At 45.8% G+C, this 27,925-nt stretch overlaps 1 long non-coding RNA gene across 1 annotated transcript; it reads right to left on the reverse strand.

Moving 5' to 3' along the window:
- On the reverse strand, window positions 1–27,925 carry LOC138674041 (uncharacterized). The gene is made up of 3 exons (XR_011320444.1): window positions 27,832–27,925; window positions 23,413–23,480; window positions 1–684 (listed from the first exon to the last, which is right to left on the reverse strand). It is a non-coding gene; the product is annotated as an uncharacterized lncRNA (long non-coding RNA).

Genomic DNA, 27,925 nt, shown 5'->3' on the forward strand with positions numbered 1-27,925 from the left:
TCTGCACACAAATAACGAAGCTTTACATTACTATTACTAAAACATGACATTTAACTTTTTGAAAACAATATTTCTAAATCAACAAATGAAAAATCATAAAAACTTCAACCTTTTTAGAAAGAAAAAAGAAAAACTGAACATGTTCATGCGTTTTTACACTGAACACAATAAGACACATGTCCTTTACACAGATATTTTGAACATCCAGCACATGTCAGATTAGTCTTATTGTCACAGGACATTGCTGGTAGCGATGCTGCTGGTAGCTGTGCTGGTGGAGGCCGTGGATGTGGAGTCTCTTTCTTGAGCATGCTGGACACTTTTTACAATGGCTGTTGCTCCTTCACTTCTGGGGGTCACTTTTCTGCTCTCAATATATGGCCTAACCAGGGATTTGCCCAATTCCTCAAGAAATAATCTTCTTTTATGCAGCTTATTCCGGTTCCAATCGGGGTCGATTTCTCTCCATAAGGCAAATGCATTGTATGCAGAAACGTCCAGCATGTTATAAAATAAAATCATTGGCCACCGATTTGTTTTGCGTTTGCATGTATATGTTGATATTACTTGGTCTAAAGTATCAACTGCTCCATTTGTTGCATTATAATCCAAAATAATGTCAGGCATTCTGTCTTCTCTATCACTTACGGCATTATCATGGTGCATTGTGCTCATTAGAATTACCTAAGTTTGGAAAATAAAAGAATAGTTGTAAAGATATGTATTCACAGTGTCAGTCAATAGACATTTTAGAAACATTTTTATCCAAGTTCAGGCTTCTGATTGGTCGCGTGGCGGTCACATGGGCGGCACGCGATCAATCAGAAGCCGCGACGTCATTCCTCAGGTCCTAAACGCGCTCATTCTAGGAATTTAGGACCTGAAGAATGACGTCGCGGCTTCTGATTGGTCGCGTGGCGGTCACATGGGCGGCACGCGACCAATCAGAAGCCGCAACGTCATTCCTCAGGTCCTAAACGCGCTCATTTTAAACAAAGAAGCCGGCCGGTTACCAGCGTGATGTCCAGGGGCCGCCGGAGAGGTGAATATATCAATATTTTTTATTTTAATTCTTTATTTTACACCTCACTATGGATCCGATACCGATACCCAATACCACAAAAGTATCGGATCTCGGTATCGGAATTCCGATACCGCAAGTATCGGCCGATACCCGATTCTTGCGGTATCGGAATGCTCAACACTACTGATGACAGTGAAACCCCCAGCCTTTGAATGATAGACAACCAGTCTCCTCTCTCACAAACAGCAAATGGATAATACTAGATAATTACGTGTTTACTGATAAGAACAATGAAACCACCACCATTTTGAGAAGTACACATAAAAAAAACATAACTTTTGCAGTCAGAAATAATCAGAGACCTGTACAAAAGTATAACATGCTATCGGGTCATATTGACCCAAAAAGTACAAGCACCGTATTTTCTGGTGTATAAGACGACTGGGCGTATAAGACGACCCCCAACTTTTCCATATAAAATATGGACTTTGGGATATGCCCGCTGTATAAGACGGGGGTCATCTTATACGCCCAGTCATCTTATATGGTGTGTGGTTCCCAGGGTCTGGAGGAGAGGAGACTCTCCTTCAGGCCCTGGGATCCATATTCATCTGACCGCTCATGTGACCGCAACGTCATCGAAGGTCCTTCACTCACTGCATTCTTAGGAACGGAGGCAGACGCTAGCAGTGCTGTGAGCCAGGGGCCATCCGAGGGTGAGTATATCCATGTTTTTTATTCTTTATTTTTTACATGAATATGGATCCCAGGGCCTGAAGGTGAGTCTCCTCTCCTTCAGTCCCTGGGAACCACATGCCGACATCCAGGATCACTCCCTGCATACGCCGTACCCGGCATATAAGACGACCCCCAACTTTTGTGACAATTTTTAGGGGTCAAAAAGTCGTCTTATACGCCGGAAAATACGGTATAGCAATCAGCGTGTAGCAAAAAGTAAACAAAAACAAAAAAAATATATAGAGCTCCACAAATGAGGAGAAGTCAAGATACCACTAGTTTCAAGTGCTCATATAAAAATTTTTTACAGGGTCCAAAAATCATTTCGGGTCATATTAACCCGAACAGTACAGCAGGGTTAACCTGACCAGCAATTTATAAGGGACTACGGTCACGAATCCTATCTAAATTACATATAATATTACTACATCCTAACATTATAATCAGGATTTAGTTGATCACAGCAGTGAGAACAACTTATATAGCTGTGACAAGTGATGAGCTAGCAAGCTCGCCACTACTTGATACTCGCCAGAGCATCTCACTGCTTGATGAGTATTTTCGGGATTGCTCAGCGAGAGCTCGGGTCCCCGCCCTGCATGTTTGGCGCTCTTTAGAGAGCCAATGAACATGCAGGGATTGTCTGCCACACACTGTAATGCCGCAGTCATGTTGGTTGTTGCATTATAGTGATTGGCTGGCTGCACAGTGTCATCGGGTGTATATCAGGCCTGGCACCGCCATGATTGTCACAGTCTACTACAGAATAAGGCAGTGTAGGGAGAGGTGCTGCTGAGCTATGGAGAGATTTCCTTGTGTCTTATTTAGTGTAAGTATACCAAAATATATAACCAGCAGAAAGAAAAGTATCACTCCAGTTATGCACACCACGTATAAAAAATGAAAACATAATGTAGGAAAAAACACAAGATTTTATTGACACACAACATAATAAAACATACTTAAAAACAGAAAGGCAAGGCCCTGTCCATAACACTCAGTAAATACAGAGTACAATAATATATATAACCCATAATAAGCATACTGATAACCAATGCTATAAGAGCAGGCACTTGGTAACGCTGCAGCGCTGTTTGACAAATCGGTGATCTGTCAGAGTGCTGTGCAAACTGGCAGATCACCGATCTGTATTGTCCCCCCCTGGAACAAAGTAAAAAAAAATTTTGCAAGTGTGTAAAAAAAAAAAAAAAAAATCCTAAATAATGAAAAAAAAAATATATATATATATATATATTATTCCCATAAATACATTTCTTTATCTAAATAAAAAAAACAAAACAATAAAAGTACACATATTTAGTATCGCCGCGTCCGTAACGACCCGACCTATAAAACTGGCCCACTAGTTAACCCCTTCAGTAAACACCGTAAGAAAAAAAAAAAAACGAGGCAAAAAACAACGCTTTATTATCATACCGCCGAACAAAAAGTGGAATAACACGCGACCAAAAATACAGATATAAATAAACATGGTACCGCTGAAAGCGTCATCTTGTCCCGCAAATAACGAGCCGCCATACAGCAACATCAGCAAAAAAATAAAAAAGTTATAGTCCTCAGAAAAAAGCGATGCAAAAAAAATTATTTTTTCTCCAAAATAGTTTTTATCGTATAAAAGCGCCAAAACATAAAAAAATGATATAAATGAGATGTCGCTGTAATCGTACTGACCCGAAGAATAAAACGGCTTTATCAATTTTACCAAACGCGGAACGGTATAAACGCCTCCCCCAAAAGAAATTCATGAATAGCTGGTTTTTGCTAATTCTGCCTCACAAAAATCGGAATAAAAAGCGATCAAAAAATGTCACGTGCCCGAAAGTGTTACCAATAAAAACGTCAACTCGTCCCGCAAAAACCAAGACCTCACATGACTCTGTGGACTCAAATATGGAAAAATTATAGCTCTCAAAATGTGGTAATGCAAAAAATATTTTTTGCAATAAAAAGCGTCTTTCAGTGAGTGACGGCTGCCAATCATAAAAATCCGCTAAAAAACCCGCTATAAAAGTAAATCAAACCCCCCTTCATTACCCCCTTAGTTAGGGAAAAATAAAAAAAATTAAAAAAAATGTATTTATTTCCATTTTCCCATTAGGGTTAGGGCTAGGGCTAGGGCTAGGGTTACGGCTAGGGTTAGGGCTACAGTTAGGGTTAAGGCTACAGTTAGGGTTAAGGCTACAGTTAGGGTTAAGGCTACAGTTAGGGTTAAGGCTACAGTTAGGGTTAAGGCTACAGTTAGGGTTAGGGTTTGGATTACATTTGCGGTTGGGAATAGGGTTGGGATTAGGGTTAGGGGTGTGTCTGGGTTAGAGGTGTGGTTAGGGTTACCGTTGGAATTAGGGTTAGGGGTGTGTTTGGATTAGGGTTTCAGTTATAATTGGGGGGTTTCCACTGTTTAGACACATTAGGGGCTCTCCAAACACGACATGGCGTCCGATCTCAATTCCAGCCAATTCTGCATTGAAAAAGTAAAACAGTGCTCCTTCCCTTCCGAGCTCTCCCGTGTGCCCAAACAGGAGTTTACCCCAACATATGGGGTATCAGCGTACTCAGGACAAATTGGACAACAACTTTTGGGGTGCAATTTCTCCTGTTATTCTTGGGAAAATACAAAACTGGGGGCTAAAAAATAATTTTTGGGGGGAATGTTTTTTTTAATTTTCACGGCTCTGCGTTATAAACTGTAGTGAAACACTTGGGGGCTCAAAGTTCTCACAACACATCTAGATAAGTTCCTTTGGGGGGTCTAGTTTCCAATATGGGGTCACTTGTGGGGGGTTTCTACTGTTTAGGTACATTAGGGGCTCTGCAAACGCAATGTGACGCCTGCAGACCATTCCATCTAAGTCTGTATTTCAAATGGCGCTCCATCCCTTCCGAGCCTTCCCATGCGCCCAAACGGTGGTTTCCCCCACATATGGGGTATCAGCGCACTCAGGACAAATTGCACAACAAATTTTGGGGTCCAATTTCTCCTGTTACCCTCGGGAACATACAAAACTGGGGGCTAAAAAATAATATTTGTGGGAAAAAAAATTTGTTTTATTTTTACGGCTCTGCATTATAAACTTCTGTGAAGCACTTGGTGGGTCAAAGTGCTCACCACACCTCTAGATAAGTTCCTTAGGGGGTCTACTTTCCAAAATGGTGTCACTTGTGGGGGGTTTCAATGTTTAGGCACATCAGTGGCTCTTCAAACGCAACATGGCGTCCCATCTCAATTCCTATCAATTTTGCATTGAAAGGTCAAACGGCGCTCCTTCCCTTCCGAGGTCTCCCATGCGCCCAAACAGTGGTTTACCCCCACATATGGTGTATCAGCGTACTGAGGACAAATTTTACAACAACTTTTTGGTTCTAATTTCTTCTCTTACCATTGGGAAAATAAAAAATTGGGGGCGAAAAAATCATTTTTGTGAAAAAAAAATATTTTTTATTTTTACGGTTATGCATTATAAACTTCTGTGAAGCACTTGGTGGGTCAAAGTGCTCACCACACCTCTAGATAAGTTCCTTAGGGGGTCTACTTTCCAAAATGGTGTCACTTGTGGGGGGTTTCAATGTTTAGGCACATCAGTGGCTCTCCAAACGCAACATGGCGTCCCATCTCAATTCCAGTCAATTTTGCATTAAAAAGTCAAATGGCGCTCCTTCCCTTCCGAGCTCTGCCATGCGCCCAAACTGTGGTTTATCTCCACTTATGGGGTATCGGCGTACTCAGGACAAATTGTACAACAAGGTTTGGGGTCCATTTTCTCCTGTAACTCTTGGCAAAATAAAACAAATTGGAGCTGAAGTAAATTTTGTGTGAAAAAAAGTTAAATGTTAATTTTTATTTAAACATTCCAAAAATTCCTGTGAAACACCTGAAGGGTTAATAAACTTCTTGAATGTGGTTTTGAGAACCTTGAGGGGTGCAGCTTTTAGAATGGTGTCACACTTGGGTGTTTTCTATCATATAGACCCCTCAAAATGTCTTCAAATGAGATGTGGTCCCTAAAATAAAATGGTGTTGTAAAAATGAGAAATTGCTGGTCAAATTTAACCCTTATAACTCCCTAATAAAAAAAAATTTTGGTTCCAAAATTGTGCTGATGTAAAGTAGACATGTGGGAAATGTTACTTATTAAGTATTTTGTGTGACATATCTCTGTGATTTAATTGCATAAAAATTCAAAGTTGGAAAATTGCGAAATTTTCAAAATTTTCACCTTGTTTCCGTTTTTTTCACAAATAAACGCAGGTTTTATCAAAGAAATTTTACCACTATGATGAAGTACAATATGTCTCGAGAAAACAATGTCAGAATCACCAGGATCCGTTGAAGCGTTCCAGAGTTATAACCTCATAAAGGGACAGTGGTCAGAATTGTAAAAATTGGCCCGGTCCATAACGTGCAAACCACCCTTGGGGGTAAAGGGGTAAATAAACATCGATCATTACACTCCCATAGCGGTGGTGCCCACTCCAACGCCCTGCTTGACAAAAGGGATAAAATAAATCCCACTTTTGCCCATTCCGTAGGAAAACGTGCAGCAAGGAGCTCTAGATGTATGGAGCACTGACTCATCAATCCCCGACATAGCTTACTGTCACCAGCAAAATTGTCAGGGTTTTCTCAGGAGAATCTCGTCCATTCCCTCGGGAAGGACAAGAAGGGAAATAATCTCCTGGTGGGAAGAGGACATGGATAACATGAAAGGTACAGTCTGGTGTGTGATTTATGAATTAAGTGTCGACCCATTCACTACTCTAACAGTTACCGGTTTAGCGGGCATCACCAGAGGTATTGCATGGCGCAGAGCAAAAGCAGAGGACATGAAATTCCCCTCTGCTCCAGAATCCACACAGAGCTCGACTGTTAGAGAGGATGAGCCTAACATGATTGTCCCTTTGAAGGACAACTTGGAGGAAAACGCCGCTGTGTCTAGTGAACCTCCTCCAATGGTTACTAGACGCAATCGTTTCCCGACCGCCGTAGACATTTATTGGCGTAATATCCTAGCTTTTGCCAATTTTTACAAACCACAGGTACTCGAGCAGTCCGAGACTTAGGTCCCGCTCGAGAAACCTCCATGGCCTCATGGGAGTCAGACGCCTGAACAGGAGATTCTAGAGGACTGGAGAAGGTAGGAGCCAGCTGAAAACTCTGCCTACGCTGGGTACGCTCTAACCTCCTTAAAACGAAGGTCGATGCGGGTAGATATAAAAATGAGCTCCTCCAGTGTGGCGGGAATCTCCCTGGTGGCCAAGGCGTCCTTCACATGGTCTGCCAGTCCATTCCAGAACACCGGAATAAGGACTTTATCCGGCCACTCCAGCTCAGAGGCCAGAGTCTGGAATTGGATGGCGAATTGGCTGACCATGGACAAACCCTGTGTTATTGCCAACAATTGGAGTGCGGAATCGTGGGTGACACGAGGTCCCAAAAAGACCTGTGTCAGAGCATCCAGGAAGAGAGGAGCACTCTGCACCACACGATCATTACACTCCCATAGCAGTGGTGCCCACTCCAACGCCCTGCTTGACAAAAGGGATAAAATAAATCCCACTTTTGCCCATTCCGTAGGAAAACGTGCAGCAAGGAGCTCTAGATGTATGGAGCACTGACTCATCAATCCCCGACATTGCTTACTGTCACCAGCAAACTTGTCCAGAAGCGGGAGACGGGATAAAGTCGGAGCAGGGGTGGCAGAGGACAAACTGGCTGCAGCTACACTTGCAGCCTGAACAGTGACTGCGGTAACATCCACAGCTGAGGTTGTGCGCTCAAGAGCCGCCAATCTACCCTCCAGCTGCTGGATGTACCGCTGTAATTGCTGATCGTCTGCATTTACTAGCCAGACCCTGGCGCTAGTATTCTGTTAGGGCTAGCAGAACGCACCGAGTAAATAGAGATGTCTAAAATAATTGGTGCGTTCGCAGCCTGGGATCCACCGTGCAGGAGGAACCTGCTGCTAGGTGGCTTTCCTTCATAGGATGCTGCCCTTCCTGTGGTTGTTCCTTCCCGGGGAAAGGTCTGGCTCTTCACTGCTTGCGTCGAGAAACACGTGATGGTGTCTCCGCAGCTTCTTTACATGCATCTGCATATTTCCCATAAGGGATGGGGGCAGTGTTCTGGAATCACTGCGTTGAGAAACACGTGATGGTGTCTCCGCGGTGTTGGATGTTTTGGTCTCCCCGAGGCCAATCATCTGTGCCTTTATATGGAAATATTATATGCTATCCAACCAACAACCTTTTGACACTGCTCTGGGTTCATTAGTGGTGTGTTGCGGTCCCCTAGTAATTGGGACAGGAAGGTCGGGCGAGAAGATGTGAATGTTTGATGTCGCACAATTTCAGCTTACTTACGGCCTCGGCATGCACCATCACCATCACATCCAGTTCCCCATCCGTTGCTATACACCTTGCCCACTTTAAATGGAGGACATTATTTTCCATGCTCACTACAAATGGTTGAATTTAGAGAAAACTTATATGTGAGCCATGTGATGGAAATACGTACGCTACTCACCTGGTAGCAGTGTTTTTTCAGGAGCCATGACAGCACAACGAGAGAGGGGATCCGCCCTTCAGGGACAGGAAACCTACAGACATAAAAAGGGCGGTACCTCTCTCCCACGTCAGTTGTTTCCAGAGCATGAGAGGACCACCTTGGTTAGTAACACAGATGCAGCATATACATAAATACATTTTATTATGCCAGTGAACATGGAATTTAACGCAAAACCAACAGGGTGTTGAAACATCCAAAACATAGGGTAGGGAATCTAAGGGTGCTGTCATGGCTCCTGAAAAAAACACTGCTACCAGGTGAGTAGCGTACGTATTTATTCAGTCGCCATGACAGCACAACGAGAGACTTTCAGAGACGAAAGATTTAGGGGGGGGATAATAGCTTCCAGCACTCTTCTCCCAAACGTAAGGTCTGAGGAACTACCCAGATCTAATCTGTAGTGTCTAAGAAATGTAGAAGGAGAAGACCATGTGGCCGCCTTACATACAGTGGGGCAAAAAAGTATTTAGTCAGTCAGCAATAGTGCAAGTTCCACCACTTAAAAAGATGAGAGTCGTCTGTAATTTACATCATAGGTAGACCTCAACTATGGGAGACAAACTGAGAAAAAAAATCCAGAAAATCACATTGTCTGTTTTTTTAACATTTTATTTGCATATTATGGTGGAAAATAAGTATTTGGTCAGAAACAAAATTTAATCTCAATACTTTGTAATATATCCTTTGTTGGCAATGACAGAGGTCAAACGTTTTCTGTAAGTCTTCACAAGGTTGCCACACACTGTTGTTGGTATGTTGGCCCATTCCTCCATGCAGATCTCCTCTACAGCAGTGATGTTTTTGGCTTTTCGCTTGGCAACACGGACTTTCAACTCCCTCCAAAGGTTTTCTATAGGGTTGAGATCTGGAGACTGGCTAGGCCACTCCAGGACCTTGAAATGCTTCTTACGAAGCCACTCCTTCATTGCCCTGGCGGTGTGCTTTGGATCATTGTCATGTTGAAAGACCCAGCCACGTTTCATCTTCAATGCCCTTGCTGATGGAAGGAGGTTTGCACTCAAAATCTCACGATACATGGCCCCATTCATTCTTTCATGTACCCGGATCAGTCGTCCTGGCCCCTTTACAGAGAAACAGCCCCAAAGCATGATGTTTCCACCACCATGCTTTACAGTAGGTATGGTGTTTGATGGATGCAACTCAGTATTCTTTTTCCTCCAAACACGACAAGTTGTGTTTCTACCAAACAGTTCCAGTTTGGTTTCATCAGACCATAGGACATTCTCCCAAAACTCCTCTGGATCATCCAAATGCTCTCTAGCAAACTTCAGATGGGCCCGGACATGTACTGGCTTAAGCAGTGGGACACGTCTGGCACTGCAGGATCTGAGTGCATGGTGGCGTAGTGTGTTACTTATGGTAGGCCTTGTTACATTGGCCCCAGCTCTCTGCAGTTCATTCACTAGGTCCCCCCGCGTGGTTCTGGGATTTTTGCTCACCGTTCTTGTGATCATTCTGACCCCACAGGGTGGGATTTTGCGTGGAGCCCCAGATCGAGGGAGATTATCAGTGGTCTTGTATGTCTTCCATTTTCTAATTATTGCTCCCACTGTTGATTTCTTCACTCCAAGCTGGTTGGCTATTGCAGATTCAGTCTTCCCAGCCTGGTGCAGGGCTACAATTTTGTTTCTGGTGTCTTTTGACAGCTCTTTGGTCTTCACCATAGTGGAGTTTGGAGTCAGACTGTTTGAGGGTGTGCACAGGTGTCTTTTTATACTGATAACAAGTTTAAACAGGCGCCATTACTACAGGTAATGAGTGGAGGAAAGAGGAGACTCTTAAAGAAGAAGTTACAGGTCTGTGAGAGCCAGAAATCTTGATTGTTTGTTTCTGACCAAATACTTATTTTCCACCATAATATGCAAATAAAATGTTAAAAAAACAGACAATGTGATTTTCTGGATTTTTTTTTCTCAGTTTGTCTCCCATAGTTGAGGTCTACCTATGATGTAAATTACAGACGCCTCTCATCTTTTTAAGTGGTGGAACTTGCACTATTGCTGACTGACTAAATACTTTTTTGCCCCACTGTATGTCTTCGATCGATACTTCTGACCTCTCCGCCCAGGAAGATGCTACGGCCCGCGTGGAGTGTGCCTTTATACCATCTGGAACTTCGTTGCCACCTGCGGTATAAGCGAGAGAGATTGCCTCCCTAATCCATCTGGCTAGAGTGTTTTTAGATACTCTAAGACCCTTTCTCACCCCTTGATAGGCTACAAACAGGGAGTTATCTTTTTTCCAGGCATCTGTCACTGCAATATATTTAAGGAGGCATCTTCTTACATCTAAGGAATGAAAACTACGTTCCTTATCGTTAGCAGGATTAGAGCAAAATGAGGGTAGGACTACCTCCTGTACTCTGTGGAATTTTGACGCAACTTTAGGAAGATATAGGGGGATCGGGCTTCAATATGACCCTATCCTCCCTGACCTGCATGTATGGTGGATGTCTGGAAAGTGCCCGCAGATCACTAACCCTTCTAGCCAATGTGAGTGCAACCAACAGGGCTGTTTTAACTGAAAGGATTTTTACAGGGATGGAATCAATGGGTTCGAATGGGGCTTGCGTTAGGGCTGAGAGTACCAGATTTAGGTCCCATGGGACTAACCTTTGTTTAATAATCGGTCTAGATCTAGTGACTGCTTTAAAAAACCTAGAAATCCAGTGATTACTGGCTAAGTTAAGGTTATATAATGCCCCCAGCGCTGACACCTGAACTCTAAGAGTACTTGTGGCCAAGCCCATCTCTAGGCCTTTTTGTAAAAATTCGAGAATCTGGTTTATACATGGTTTTTGGTCAATTTGAGCCCCTGAATATGATAGAAATTTTCTCCACACTCTAACATAAATGCTCGTTGTAGAGGGTTTCCTACTTTTAAGGAGTGTATTTACCAGATTCTGAGAGAATCCTTTTCCCCTCAGTAAGGACCTCTCAAGTTCCATGCCGCTAGGTGTAAGTTGGCTACTTGAGGATGGAGGATTGGCCCTTGGGAGAGCAGATCTGGTAGCTCTGGCAGGATCCATGGTTGGCAGACAGACATCTTCCTCAACCAAGGAAACCAAGCCCTCTTGGGCCAAAATGGAGCTATCAAGATTACCTGGGCCCTGTCCTCCCGAATCTTCCTTAGAACTAAAGGAATCAGATTTAGAGGGGGAAAAGCATATGCGAGCCTGAAGCGCCAAGATATCAGCAGAGCGTCCACAGCGTATGGGTTGTCTTTTGGATTTAGGGAGCAGAATTGGTGTAATTTTTTGTTTCCCCTGCTGGCAAAAAGGTCTATCTCCGGACAACCCCATAACTGAATGATTTGATTGAAGACGGCTGGATTTAGCAACCACTCTCCCTGTCTGAGTACGTTGCGGCTTAGATAGTCGGCTTTGGTATTGATACTTCCTTTTATATGAAGCGCCGTCAGGGAGAGAAGGTGTACTTCGGCCACCTGAAAGATATGATTTGCGACCTCCATCAATGAACTGGATCGCGTGCCACCTTGACGATTAATGTAGGCCACAGTTACCCGATTGTCTAATAGCCTGACGTGTCGACCCTGTAGGGGTACAAGGAATTTATTTAATGCATGTTTTACCGCCAACAGCTCTTTCAAGTTGGAGGAAGAGTCCTGTTCAGACTGAGGCCATAGCCCCTGAACCCAATCCTCTCCTAAGTGAGCCCCCCACCCCTTGGGGCTAGCGTCCGTAGTCAATACCCTAGACACATGATTTATCCAAGGGACCCCCCTGCGTAGATTCGAAGTGTGAGTCCACCAACCAAGAGAATGTATAGTCTCCGCAGAAAGTGTAAATTTACTGTCGAGGTGAGCTCTTAGACTACGAGAATTGTGTAACACGTCCCATTGTAGAGTCCTTGTGTGGAACTGTGCCCAGAGAACCGCCGGGGTAGAAGGACGTAAGAGAACCCAAGATCGACATCGCACTTCTGACCGACACTAAGGGATTATTTATTGCTCTGGTGACCAACTGCATAACCTTAGCAACCTTTGTGTCCGGCAGGCGACATTCCTGCTGACTAGAGTCTATAACATATCCCAGGAACTCTTGTACTTTTAGGGGCTGAAAACGCGACTTTTTGACATTGATTATCCAGCCCAACTCGTGTAACGCACCCATGACCTTTTGTAGTTGGTCTTTGCAATGTGACTCTGAATGACCCACAATTAGCAAATCATCCAGGTATGGGACTATTAATATATCCTGTTCATGCAAGTGCGCCATAACCTCCACCATGATTTTTGTGAACACCCGGGGTGCGATTGCGACTCCGAAGGGAAGTGCCTGATATTGAAAATGTTCTATAATGCCGGCTAGTGAAACCACCACCCTAAGAAACCTCTGATGATCTACATGTATATTGGAACATGGTAATAGGCGTCTTTGAGATCTAAGACAACCATAAAACAATGGTTAAAGAGTAATTTTATTGCTGTCTTGACCGACTCCATTTTGAAGGAGGGTATCAACAAAAAATTGTTCAGGCCTTTCAAATTGATAATGGTGCGATATGAACCATCAGGTTTTTTGATCAGGAACAGAGGGGAATAAAACCCCTACCTTCCTCGCCCGTAGGGACTTTGACTAGAACTTTCTTCCGTTGGAGTTCCCGGACCTCAGACTCCAGCGCCAACTGTTCTGTAGAGGAGGAACGAACAGGTGTCAACATAAATTTGTCCCGAGGAGTATGGTGGAAGTCAAAGGTTAGGCCTTTCCCCAGAATGCTTAGAATCCATGGATTGTTTGTAATCCGTACCCAGGCCGGGTAGAAGGCTGAAAGCCTACCCCCCACCTGGTCCACCAGTCATTGCGGTTTTTTAACATCTCGTGAAGGATTAAACATAAATCCTTTACCCCTCCTTCTGCTGCTGTCGTATCTGGTAGATTCTCTGTTAGAGTCTCTATATGGCCTTCTGCGGTTAGACCATCCTCTATTATAGTCTCGTCTGTAGAAGGGTCTTCCTAGGAAGGGAAAGCGTTTTTTATTATCCCCCGCCTTTTCCAATAGCTCATCTAGGACCGGTCCGAATAAGTGAGCTCCTTCACAGGGAATGCCACATAACTTTGTTCTGGCTTGTAAGTCCCCTGGCCAACATTTTATCCATAGCGCTCTTCGGGCTGCGTTAGATAACGCCGAGGATCTGGCGGCCAACCTGACCGAGTCTGCCGATGCGTCCGAAAGGAAAGCTGCTGCATCCTGGATTATGGGCATAGAGGATAATATTTCTGTCCTAGGGACTTTATCTTTGAGCTGATCTTCGAGGTGACCTAACCATACCATCAAGGATCGAGCGGTACAGGTGGCTGCTATAGCTGGTCTCAAGGACCCGGCTGAAGTCTCCCAAGCCCCTTTAAGGAAGGTATCAGCTTTCCTATCTAATGGATCCTTCAAGTTTCCCAAGTCGTCAAAGGGGAGAGATGTTTTCTTGCATGCCTTGGCGACTGCCGCATCCAGTTTCGGAACTTTATCCCATGAGGATGAAGCCTCCTCCTCAAAGGGATATCTTCTTTTAAAAGCTGGCGGAAGCGAACCCTTCCTCTCTGGTTTCTTCCATTCCTTTGAGATTAGTGATTTGATTTTGTCAATCACTGGAAAGGCTCTTCGGGACTTCCGCTCAATACCTTTGAACATAACATCTTGAATGGAATATTCCGACTGGGTATCCTCTATCCCCATTGTACTGTTAACTGCTTTAACTAGATGGTTAACCCTATCCAGGGACAAACAGGCTTGACTGGACTGTTGATCTTCAGAGGAGGAAGTAGACGGAAGGGACCCTGAGCTCAGCTCACCCGAGTCCGAATCTACATCAGATAAAGGGGAGGATTTTTTAACTTCCGTTCCCCGAGACCTGGATCTCACAGAATTTTTGACTTCCTGTCTAACCATCTCTCTTATTGTAGAGGTTAGATCAGGAGCCTCTTCCTCTAGCAGGCGTTGGATACATGTTTTGCATAACTTTTTCAAATGCCCATCCGGAAGCGGCTCTGCGCATTCGGCACACTGCCTATGTTTAGCTTTAGATGAACTTTTTCTCCCCTAGTAAGGAGATAGGAAAAAAACAAGGGGAACATAACCATCACTAAGTGAACTTTCACGAAGATCACTTACCCCGCCAGTAATGAGTGGTACTGTCGATGGGTGGTCCTTCGTAGCCGGCAAATCCTTACGGCTTGAAGACTTTGGTATAGAAACTCGAGCCTCCTTAGCTCCACCAGTGCGGCTACTGCCACTAGACCGACGCTGGGAGCTTTTCCGAGGCTTTTCTGACTGCTGCTGCTGGCTGCCATTAGTCCCTTCTGGCGACTCCATAATGGAATGGGCAAGGAACATCAGCCATCCCAGCTTGCAGCCTTAAATAATGCCCCCAAGGTACCGCCCCCGGATGGGGGTTAGCAGGGAATCCCAGGTGTCAGCCATTCGATTGATGGGGACCACTGTTCGTACTGCGCTGCCCTCCCCTGAAGCCCCGACGTCCCCGCAGCTGGGCGCCGCCATTAGCCGGAGAACGGCTCCACTGCGCATGCCCGGCCACGTCGCGTCATCCGGACACGGCGGCGGCGCCCAGCAGACACGCGGACCCGGACGGCAGCGGCCACTCCACCGGACCAACGCCGCACCCCCGCAAGGCACCGACTGGCTCCCGGAAACCCAGCAGCGCCGCACATACTCCCCAGGTACTCCTTTATGGCCACCATAGAAGCCAGCCTATATGACTGAGGCTGCTTCCTCCTGCCGCCACCTATACTAAACAGTCCCCCTGCCGTGTGGTGCTTCCTGCCTCCTGATCAGGCCGAGGTAGGGGACCCCCGCTACCTGCACCGGCCTGCCAGGAGTGGGGATATCTTCTTAGCTTCGACCCTCTTCTCAGGGCCTGTCTGAAGAGGTTCCGCTGTCAGGGACAGGAAACCAACTGATGTGGGAGAGAGGTACCGCCCTTTTTATGTCTGTAGGTTTCCTGTCCCTGAAGGGCGGATCCCCTCGCTCGTTGTGCTGTCATGGCGACTGAATAAAACCACAGTTTTAAATAGATGGCCTGTAGGTAACTAATTTTACCAGCAAACTAATGCTAATAGCTTAGCTAACACACTGCAACAAAATTTAAATGGAGGCCAGAAATGGCAGAATTTTGAGCACAATTATATGTGATCCATGTGACGGACAAACCATTGTTTTAAATAGATGGCATGTAGGTAACCACTTTTACCAGCAAACTAGTGTCAATAACTTCGCTAACACACTGCAACAAAATTTAAATGGAGGCCAGAAATGGCAGAATTTTGATCGCAATTATATGTGATTCGTGTGAAAAACAGTCCACAGTTTTAAATAGCTGGCCTGTAGGTAACTATTTTTATCAGCAAATTTGTGTCAATAACTTCGCTAACACACTGCAACAAAATGTAAGTGGAGGCCAGAAATGGCAGAATTTTGAGCGCAATTATATGTGATCCGTGTGACAGACCACAGTTTTAAATAGATGGATTTTTAGCTCTGTAATATGGAAAGGATCTGGTTGTATTCTGCAGTGCCAACAAGCAAATGGAGCAGAAAAATGGTGTTCTATGGATTGCTTTTTAAGTAAATAATCAGGATTAAGATCCCAAAAAAATATTCCTGGCCCCTGATACCTGGGGCCATGTCTAGAAATATCTGTAAGAGCAGCAGCAGTGAGAACTTAAATGGACCCTCTTGCTAGATGCACTGCAGTCTGCCACATACACTGCCTGCCTGTGTAGCACTGATATTTATGAAGCTGGATTAGTCCTCAGAAGGACTGTTAGTTGAGGTGGATATGTGTCTAATATATTTTGGTATAAGCAATGAAATAGGGCGCACTACCAACATATAAACCTAATATAAAAAAATATATCCATAAATACGGGGTGCAAGCGAGTGAGAAAACGACCAAACATAACCAGCAGAAGGAAAAAACACAAGATTTTATTGACACACAACATAATAAAACATACTTAAAAACAGAAAGGCAAGGCCCTGTCCATAACACTCAGTAAATACAGAGTACAATAATATATATAACCCATAATAAGCATACTGATAACCAATGCTGTAAGCCTGCCTGTACTCTAGGACTAGATGCAGACCATACGTGGCCAGCTCCATTTGCTTGTTGGCACTGCAGAATACAACCAGATCCTTTCCATATTACAGAGCTAAAAATCCATCTATTTAAAACTGTGGTCTGTCACACGGATCACATATAATTGCGCTCAAAATTCTGCCATTTCTGGCCTCCATTTACATTTTGCTGCAGTGTGTTAGTGAAATTCTCCACACTGATGAGGGGCAAAAACCCCGAAACAGCTGTCTGTGGATGGATACCATGCTTGGCATAGGTGGCTTTCCTTCAAAGGATGCTGCCCTTCCCGTGCTTGTTCCTTCCCGGGGAAAGGCCTGGCTATTCACTGCTTGCGTCAAGAAACACGTGATGGTGTCTACGCAGCTTCTTTACATATAATATTTCCAGTCACTTTGCCCCACACAACCACCTTGTCTTCCACACGGTCAAGTCTCAGTAACCGTGAGCCTGGTCCGCATATTTCTCACCCTGATTCACCTTCCTCCATCATTCCAAGTGCCCAGAGACAACTGATCCCACACTTGGGCACTCCGAAGAGCTGTTCACTTTTCCATTTATAGATTCAAGCCTCTCGCCTGGTCCAATTGAAGGGGGCAAGAGGAGATCACGTGAAGCGATGCCCAAATATTTAAACAGCCGCAGTCACACAAAGGCGATAGTGGAAAAGTGTCACAAGAGGTATGCGATGATGAGGCACAAGGTCCTGTACTTGCTGCAGCTATAAAAGGTTTGCATGACCGCACAGTCATGAGCTAGTATCAATCCAAGTATGTGCTTTGCGCCAGTGTGGTTATGTGTGAATGTATTCAGGGACCCTGCTGAAATAAGCCCCTAGAATACCAGCACCTCCGGTGAGGAGATTGTATGAATGTATTCAGGGACCCAGCTGAAATAAGCCCCAAGAATACCGGCTCCTCCGGTGAGGAGATTGCGTGTTTGCATAACCACTGACTGCTATCAATTCGGCAGTAAGCTTGTGCTCCTGTGAGGCTAACATGGTGCAGTGCTTTTCTTTCATGGCTACTCTGTGAAGTAACAGAGCTAGTCTATACCACCAATCAGTGCCACCATTCACTAGCAGCAGGTTCCTTCTGCACGGTGGATCCCAGGCTGCGAACGCACCAATTATTTTAAACATCTCTATTTACTCGGTGCGTTCTGCTAGCCCTAACAGAATACTAGCGCCAGGGTCTGGCTAGTAAATGCAGACGATCAGCAATTACAGTGGTACATCCAGCAGCTGGAGGGTAGATTGGCGGCTCTTGAGCGCACAACCTCAGCTGTGGATGTTACCGCAGTCGCTGTTCAGGCTGCAAGTGTAGCTGCAGCCAGTTTGTCCTCTGCCACCCCTGCTCCGACTTTATCCCGTCTCCCGCTTCTGGACAAGTTTGCTGGTGACAGTAAGCAATGTCGGGGATTGATGAGTCAGTGCTCCATACATCTAGAGCTCCTTGCTGAACGTTTTCCTACGGAATGGGCAAAAGTGGGATTTATTTTATCCCTTTTGTCAAGCAGGGCGTTGGAGTGGGCACCACCGCTATGGGAGTGTAATGATCGTGTGGTGCAGAGTGCTCCTCTCTTCCTGGATGCTCTGACACAGGTCTTTTTGGGACCTCGTGTCACCCACGATTCCGCACTCCAATTGTTGGCAATAACACAGGGTTTGTCCATGGTCAGCCAGTTCGCCATCCAATTCCAGACTCTGGCCTCTGAGCTGGAGTGGCTGGATAAAGTCCTTATTCCGGTGTTTTGGAATGGACTGGCACACCATGTGAAGGACGCCTTGGCCACCAGGGAGATTCCCGCCACACTGGAGGAGCTCATTTCTATATCTACCCGCATCGACCTCCGTTTTAAGGAGGTTAGAGCGTACCCAGTGTAGGCAGAGTTTTCAGCTGGCTCCTACCTTCTCCAGTCCTCTAGAATCTCCTGTTCAGGCGTCTGACTCCCATGAGGCCATGGAGGTTTCTCGAGCGGGACCTAAGTCTCGGACTGCTCGTGTACCTGTGGTTTGTAAAAATTGCCAAAAGCTAGGATATTACGCCAATAAATGTCTACGGCGGTCGGGAAACTATCGCGTCTAGTAACCATTGGAGGAGGTTCACTAGACACAGCGGCGTTTTCCTCCAAGTTGTCCTTCAAAGGGACAATCATGTTAGGCTCATCCTCTCTAACAGTCGAGCTCTGTGTGGATTCTGGAGCAGAGGGGAATTTCATGTCCTCTGCTTTTGCTCTGCGCCATGCAATACCTCTGGTGATGCCCGCTAAACCGGTAACTGTTAGAGTAGTGAATGGGTCGACACTTAATTCATAAATCACACACCAGACTGTACCTTTCATGTTATCCATGTCCCCTTCCCACCGTGAGATTATTTCCCTTCTTGTCCTTCCCGAGGGAATGGACGAGATTCTCCTGAGAAAACCCTGGCTCTGTTTCCACTCCTCACATATTGAGTGGACCTCTGGGAGGATATTGGGTTGGAGTGAATCATGTAAAGGCAGATGTGTGAGAGAGTGCATTCATGTTTCCACCACCGAGATACCCGCAGATCTTTCTTCTCTTCCCAAATGCTATTGGTCCTATGCAGACGTCTTCTCCAAAAAGGCTGTGGAGACCCTTCCACCTCACCGCCCCTATGACTGTCCTATTGATCTCTTGCCTGGAGCACAACTTCCTTGGGGACGGTCTATCCCCTCTCTCTCCCGGAAATGGAGGCTATGTCCCAATACATCCAGGACAATTTGGCATGAGGGTTCATTAGGAAATCAGTGTCACCTGCAGGGGCAGGGTTCTTCTTCGTGCAGAAGAACGGAGAATTATGTCCTTGCATAGATTGCAGGGGTCTTAACGCCATCACCATTAAGAATAAGTACCCGCTGCCTCTGATTTATGAGCTCTTTGATAGGCTACGGGGAGCAAGGGTACTTATCAAATTAGATCTGCAGGGTGCTTATAACCTGATTTGCATCCATGAGGGGGACGAAAGGAAGAGGGCGTTTAATACCAGGGATGGGCACTATGAGTATCTGGTGATGCCCTTCGGGCTCTGTAATGCCCCAGCCGTTTTCCAAGACTTTGTCAACGATATCTTCCGGGATATGCTCTCCACCTCGGTCGTAGTCTATCTGGATAATATTCTCATCTTCTCTCCAGATATTGACTCCCACCGGAGAGATGTTGGCAGAGTCTTCGACCTCTTGCGGGCAAATTCCCTCTATGCAAAGTTGGAGAAGTGTATGTTTGAGCAGGAGTCTTTACCTTTCCTGGGCTATATCATCTCCGCTCAGGGATTGGCTATGGATCCTGCCAAACTATAGGCTGTGGTGGACTGGCAAGAACCCCATTCTCTTAAAGCGGTGCAGCGCTTTATGGGGTTAATTAATTACTATCGCCAGTTCATTCCCCACTTCTCAACTTTGGTAGCTCCCTTGGTGGCCCTCAACAAGAAGGGAGCAAATCCCAAATTGTGGTCTGAAGCAGTCTCCATGGCCTTCTCTTCTATTAAGTCTCATTTTGCTAGCGCTCCCATCCTTCATCGTTCCGATATTGATAAGCCGTTTATAATGGAGGTGGATGCCTCATCCGTTGGTGCAGGAGCAGTCCTCTTCCAAAAGGATGCTCAAGGTCGGAAGCATCCTCGCTTTTTCTTCTCCAAGACCTTCACGCCAGCGGAGAGGAATTATTCCATCGTGGACAGGGAGTTGCTAGCAATAAAGTTTGCTTTCTCTGGGTGGAGACATCTTTTGGAGGGGGCTCGTTATCCCTTTCAAGTCTTCACGGACCACAAAAATTTGGTATATTTACAAACAGCCCAGCAGCTAATTTCTCGTCAGGCCAGATGGTCCTTTTTCTTCTCCTGGTTCCACTTTACCCTCTATTATCTCGCTGGGGAGAAGAACATTCGTGCTGATGCCCTTTCTCGCTCCCTTGTGTCATCTGAGGAGGAGGAGAGGGAGCCTCGGCTTATTGTCCCTTCTGAGAGCCTGAGAACCGTAGCTCCGGTTTCGCTGAAATCTGTGCCTCCAGGCAAGAATTTTGTACCCATTAATTTGTGACCGGAGGTTCTCTCTTGGGCTCATTCGTCCATGGTGAGTGGACACTTTGGCACAAAGAGGACATCTGAGCTGCTGGCGAGGACGTACTGGTGGCCACATATGGTCCGTGACATTGGAGATTATATTTGGGCATGTGTCTCCTGCGCCAAAAATAAGTCTACTCGACAATGGCCAGCTGGGTTACTCTATTCCTTGCTGGTGGCAGACAGGCCCTGTGAGATTGTCGGGATGGACTTTGTGGTGGGTTTGCCCAAGTCTCGTGGCTGTACCATCATTTGGGTTATTATTACCAATCATCTTTCTAAAATGGTGCATTTGGTGCCGCTTCCACGGCTACCTTCTGCATGGGCCTTGGCAGCGTTGTTCATAAAACACATCTTCCGCTAATACAGTGTGCCGGACAAAATTGTCAGTGACCGGAGTCCCCAGTTGGCGTCTCGGTTCCGGAGAGAGCTTTGTCATCTTCTCAGCATTGAGTTGAATCTCTCTTCCGCATATCATCCCGAGACGAATGGGTTGGTAGAGAGGGCCAACCAGACCTTGGTCACATATCTGTGACATTTTGTCTCAGCCAGGCAGGATGACTGGGCATCCTTGCTATCATAGGCGGAGTTTGCACTGAACAATGCCATAGCTGACTCCACTGGACAAACCCCATTCCTCCTTAACTCTGGTCAGCATCCGCGGGTACCTGTACCTATGCCCGTGTCTTCCGTCAATTCCAGGGCAGCAGACTGGGCTGTGGAGGGACAGGATAGCTGGGACCGCACTCAGGATGCCACTTGGGCCTCCAAGGAGAGAATGAGGTCCTCCGCCGATGCATATCGGTGCCTCGCTCCGACCTTTGCTGCCGGCGACTTAGTGTGGCTCTCCACCCGTAACATCAGGCTGCGAGTTGAGTCCACTAAGTTTGCACCTCGCTACTTAGGCCCTTTCAAGGTCCTCGAACAGGTTAACCCAGTGGTCTACCGTCTGGCCCTTCCACCACGCCTGGGTATCACCGACACCTTTCATGTGTCCCTGTTGAAGCCCGTATACATGTCCCGGTTTTCCGAGTCATCTGCTGGGACATCGTGTTCGTATACGGATGATTACGAGGTAAATGCTATTTTCGGGTGCAAGGTGGCACGGGGCGAAAAATTTTATTTGGTGGACTGGAAGGTTTATGGTCCTGAGGTCAGGTCCTGGGAACCTGCTGAGTATATTCAGGCTAAGCAGCTCATTGCTGCCTTCGAGCATAGCAGGGTCCAGGGGAGAACCTAGGGGGGTAATGTTAGGGGTCGAGTTCCCGCCTCTGCCCAGGGGTAATCTCAGGCCATCTCCGCTGCAGTCTCCCATTCTTCTCCTGCCGCAGTGTACCCTGCTCAGCGGAGACATCAGTCCCAGCGTCTTGCTCAGTCTCACTCTGTGCAAAGGGTTACTGCTCCTTTTCCAGCTTCTGCCATTGAAGCCAGTGCTGGGCAGCGGCGAGCAGATGCTTTTGGGACTAAGTCCTGCTTTTCCCCTTCTGAGCATGCCCGGGGTAAGATCTCTCATTGGAGATCAAGGGTCACATGCTTAGATGCTGCAGCAAAACTCATTGGTTCTCCAGGAAGGTCCTGAAGTTGCTCAGGCTCTGTGGCAGCCTCTCATTGGTACTTCTAGGAATGTCCTGTACTTGCTGCAGCTATAAAAGGTTTGCATAGCCGCACGGCCATGCGCTAGTATCAATCCAAGTATGTGCTTTGCGCCAGTGTGGTTATGTGTGAATGTATTCAGGGACCCGGCTAAAATAAGCCCCTAGAATACTGGCACCTCCGGTGAGGAGATTGTATGAATGTATTCAGGGACCTAGCTGAAATAAGCCCCTAGAATACCTCCAGTGAGGAGATTGCGTGTTTGCATAACCACTGACTGCTATCAGTTCGGCAGTAAGCTTATGCTCCTGTGAGGCTAACAGGGCACAGTGCTTTCCTTTCACGGCTACTCTGTGAAGTAACAGAGCTAGCCTATACCACCAAACCGTGCCACCATTCACTAGCAGCAGGTTCCTTCTGTACGGTGGACTCCGGGCTGCGAATGTACCAATTATAATAAACGTCTCTATTTACTGGGTGCGTTCCGCTAGCCCTAACACAGAGTGAGGACAGCAGCACACAGGGGGAGGGAGGCAAAGCACCCCAACAGGCAGAAATAAACAGTGTGGTGGTCGCAGACGGAAGGCAGGCAACATTTCCCCACAACACCAACACAACAGAAGTTGCCAGTACAACTGTTAGGTCTTCGCAAGTCTGGTTGTTTTTTAAAGTCTCTACCGATAACTCCAAAATGGCCATTTGCACCACCTGCCAGGCCAGCATCAGCAGGGGTAGCAAAACTACCAGCCTGACCACCACCAGCATAATCAGGCACATGGTAGCAAATCACCGAACTTTGTAGTCCGAACCCCAGGTTCCAGGAACAGTGTCTGCAAGTGATACCATTGCTTCTTCCGCTGTTGTGCATGCAAGCCAATCCCCTGTTTATGGTGCATTCGAAGATGCCTCCTGCCCTACACCTGTCATTGCACACACTTAACTAGCAAAATCAACAAGCACGTTAAAATCCTTGTCCCAATGCAGTGTTCAGTTGTTCATACCCCAGTCCTTATAACACAAGCGCAAATACGCAGCCAATGCCCCACAGTCTATACTACTAAATTCACACATTTTGTGACTGCTTGTACTCGAATGTTGCCTTTTTGGCTCGTAGAGATGGAAGCTTTCCGCAACCTGATGGCGGCGGCCATCTCTTGGTACTCGGTCCGCAGCCACCACTATTTCTCCTGGTGTGCCGTCCTCGCATTACACAAGCACGTGTCACACACCATTAGCCGTGCCTTCAATAATGCAGTTACCTATAAAGTCCACCAAACCATGGACACGTGGACAAGTGTTTGTGGGCAGGGATGGTACATCTCGGAATCTAAAAGTGATCAAAGAAATATGGTTAGTGCAATATAATGTGCAACCATAATAATGAAATCGTATGCATTCCATCAAAATATCCTCTGGAAACACTCTAGATATTTTTCAACAATGATGAGAGTAATGAGAGGTTACACTACCATTGGAGGACCTCGTATTCTCTATTCATCCTTCATGGGTAGAGTGTCTGCAGTGTAAAGATCCAAAATGCCTCTCTCTCTTTCAATTTATGTACTGTCACCCCCCCACCCCCCCTTCCCACCTAGGTAAGGGAATACTTCTCAGGGCCTGGAATTTAAGTTGGGACACTGTATCCCCTGTTGTGATGAAATGTGAAGGAACCATTGACACCATACGCTTACAGCGGATACTAGATTTGTGTTGGGATATGTGGTCCCAGGTATGTTGGATAGTCTCACCAACATATCCGAGGCCGCAGTGACACTTGATTAAATAGACCACACATGTGGAGTCACATGTAAAGAAACCCTTAATAGGGAAACATTTTCTGGATCTAGGGTGAGAGAAGGTATCACTTTTAGTGACATTGGAGCACTGGGGACAGTGTAAACAGGGAAATGTTCCGTTTCTGAGTCATCAATGTTAGTTGTTGTTGTGCTTGTCTATTAGAGCCAATGTCCGCTTTAACCTGCAAGTTTCTAATATTCTGAGATTTCTTGTAACAGATTAGGGGGGGATACTAAACTCTGGAATAGGCCTTACCAAGAAGTGGCCAATGCACCAGAACACAATTTTTTAGAAGATTCATATAGGGATGTTATGTGCTAGTAAGCTTTCCTCTTTGGTTTGAGGTGGGGTGAATTGTGCTGCTGTCTCTAGTATTTTGTAAGGGTAACCCCTGATGGGTAAATTTGCTACGCATTTCTAAGATGCGATGTACCCTTTGGGTTGAAAGGTGACAATGCGATTAACATGATGTATTTGTTATTTCAGTAATGACTTCTCAATATGAGACGGGTGGCAACTGGAAAAGTGTAACAGGCTATTCTGGTCAATAGGTTTTATACAAGTCAATGTCTAGATAACCATCATCTTTCAACAAGATCAAGGTATCCAAAAAGTTATGCTGGTTCTTATTCTCCTATACCCTTATTGTGTACACGTTTAGACTGTTCTCCACATTTTTTTCTCGGGTGATTAGCTTGTTCCTGTGAGAATGCCCAGCCGTCGATAATTGATGTTTGGTTTTTCAACATTTTTTTTCTCTACTTTTACATCAAGCGCAAGAATTATTTTGTTTGTTTTTGTGTCAAAGCTATGTGATAATGCTAATGATATCATTTTGTTTAAATATCTATAGACACGATGCCAAAACATTGGATGGATTGATATCTGTGTATCCTACTATGTCGGTTGCATATTAAATTTGATATAATTTGAAACTTAATCTCTCTGTGACTTATTGAGTGCCGAAGATCACCATTCTATATACCCCATAGTGTAAGAGGTTCCCATTATGACATCTACCTCACATTGTTGTAAAGCCATTGTAATGGGGGGCTTTCCAATCACTGCTATCCACCCCAACGTGGCACCCATGATAATAACCACAGACACAGGTCTCGGGGATAACAGTTGCGTTTACTTTCGCAGGAACGGGAAAATATGGCACAGAGTAGATGCTTTACAGCTCACAAGGTTAAACCACAGAAAATAAAGTACAGAGTTAGATTCTGACATGGAATTGAGGCTTCGGAGCTTTAAGAACCTGCTCCTTTAGATGTAATGCTTGTAAGTTGTTATAGAAAAATTCAGAGTCTTTTACGCAGAAGATTTTACATAGCAATTCTCTATCAAGAACTGCCATCCCGCTCAGGTCACCCCCACTTTCCACACTTATAGAAACATACAGGCCATTAACACCCAGGAACTTATGAAGAACTTGCAGTCCTCATTGGCCCCAATCTCCTCCATCTCATGTCCTGATTCTGCTCTGAAGCATTACAATGAAACCCTGCAAAGTGCCCTGGATGAAGCTGCTCCTCCTATACATAAAACAACTCGGCACAGACGGCAACAACCGTGGCACACGCTGCAAACACGTTTCCTGCAGCGGTGCTCCAGGTGCGCAGAACGTCTGTGGAGAAAATCTAATCTACCCGAAGATTTCATCCATTATAAGTTCATGCTAAAGACATACAATTCTGCCCTTCACCTCTCCAAACAAACCTACTTCAACACCCTCATCACCTCCCTGTCCAATAACCCTAAACGTCTCTTTGACACGTTCCAGTCCCTACTCAACCCAAGAGCGCAGGCCCCAACCACGGATCTCCGTGCTGACAATCTGGCCAATTACTTCAAAGAAAAAATTGACCATATTCGACAGGAAATCATCTCCCAATCTCTTCATACCATGCACTGTCCTCCCTCCCCCACTGCATCTAGTTCACTCTCTGACTTTGAACCAGTTACAGAAGAAGAAGTAAGCAGGCTCCTTGCATCTTCTCGCCCGACCACTTGCACCAGTGACCCCATTCCGTCACATTTCCTCCAGTCCCTTTCCCCGGCTGTCACCTCTCACCTAACAAAAATATTCAACCTTTCCCTCACTTCCGGTATTTTTCCCTCCTCATTTAAGCATGCCATCATACATCCATTACTTAAAAAACCATCCCTCGACCAAAACTGTGCCGCTAATTATAGACCTGTCTCTAATCTTCCCTTCATCTCTAAACTCCTCGAACGCCTGGTCCACTCCCGTCTTACCCGCTATCTCTCAGATAACTCTCTTCTCGACCCTCTTCAATCTGGTTTCCGCTCTTTACACTCTACTGAAACTGCCCTCACTAAAGTCTCTAATGACCTACTAACAGCTAAATCTAATGGTCACTACTCCATGCTAATTCTCTTGGATCTCTCTGCAGCATTTGATACTGTGGATCATCAGCTCCTCCTCACTATGCTCCGCTCCATCGGCCTCAAGGACACCGTTCTCTCCTGGTTCTCCTCCTATCTCTCTGACCGATCCTTCACTGTATGTTTCGCTGGTTCCTCCTCCTCTCACCTTCCCCTTACTGTTGGGGTTCCTCAAGGATCAGTCCTAGGCCCCCTCCTCTTCTCTTTGTATACTGCCCCTATTGGACAAACAATCAGTAGATTTGGCTTCCAGTACCATCTCTATGCTGACGACACCCAACTATACACTTCTTCTCCTGATCTCACGCCTGCCTTATTAGAAAACACCAGTGATTGTCTTACCGCTGTCTCTAGCATCATGTCCTCCCTCTATCTGAAACTAAACCTGTCAAAAACTGAACTCCTCGTGTTTTCTCCCTCTACTAACCTACCTTTGCCTGACATTGCCATCTCCGTTTGCGGTTCCACCATTACTCCAAAGCAACATGCCCGCTGCCTTGGGGTCATCCTTGATTCTGACCTTTCATTCACCCCCCACATCCGATCACTGGCTCGCTCTTCTTACCTGCATCTCAAAAACATTTCTAGAATTCGCCCTTTTCTTACTTTCGACTCTGCAAAAACTCTTACTGTTTCACTTATTCATTCTCGTCTGGACTATTGTAACTCTCTACTAATCGGCCTCCCTCTTACCAAGCTCTCCCCGCTCCAATCTGTCCTGAATGCTGCTGCCAGGATCATATTCCTCACCAACCGTTACACCGATGCCTCTACCTTGTGCCAGTCATTACACTGGCTACCCATCCACTCCAGAATCCAGTACAAAACTACTACCCTCATCCACAAAGCACTCCATGGCTCAGCACCACCCTACATCTCCTCCCTGGTATCAGTCTACCACCCTACCCGTGCCCTCCGCTCCGCTAATGACCTCAGGTTAGCATCCTCAATAATCAGAACCTCCCACTCCCGTCTCCAAGACTTTACACGTGCTGCGCCAATTCTTTGGAATGCACTACCTAGGATAATACGATTAATCCCCAATCCCCACAGTTTTAAGCGTGCCCTAAAAACTCATTTGTTCAGACTGGCCTACCGCCTCAATGCATTAACCTAACGATCCCTGTGTGGCCTATATTAAAAAAAAAAAAAAAAAAATTAATTAACTGGTTCATGCAGCTTTACATGAACACCCAAGCCTTACACTATGGCTGGTCCGAATAACTATAGCAATTGTTACCATCCACCTCTCGTGTCTCCCCTTTTCCTCATAGTTTGTAAGCTTACGAGCAGGGCCCTCACTCCTCTTGGTATCTGTTTTGAACTGTATTTCTGTTATGCTGTAATGTCTATTGTATGTACAAGTCCCCTCTATAATTTGTAAAGCGCTGCGGAATATGTTGGCGCTATATAAATAAAAATTATTATTATTATTATTATTATTATTATAGCAAGAGTATTTCACCGACCTGGGAGTCCTGGGGTGATTTCAAAGCTTGTCAGGCCTACCAGAGGGTATTGGAGAGAGGGAGCCTCCACAAGTGCTCTGCTCCCTGAGACAGC

This window comes from Ranitomeya imitator, chromosome 4 (genome assembly GCF_032444005.1).
Source record: "Ranitomeya imitator isolate aRanImi1 chromosome 4, aRanImi1.pri, whole genome shotgun sequence".
NCBI lineage: Eukaryota > Metazoa > Chordata > Amphibia > Anura > Dendrobatidae > Ranitomeya > Ranitomeya imitator.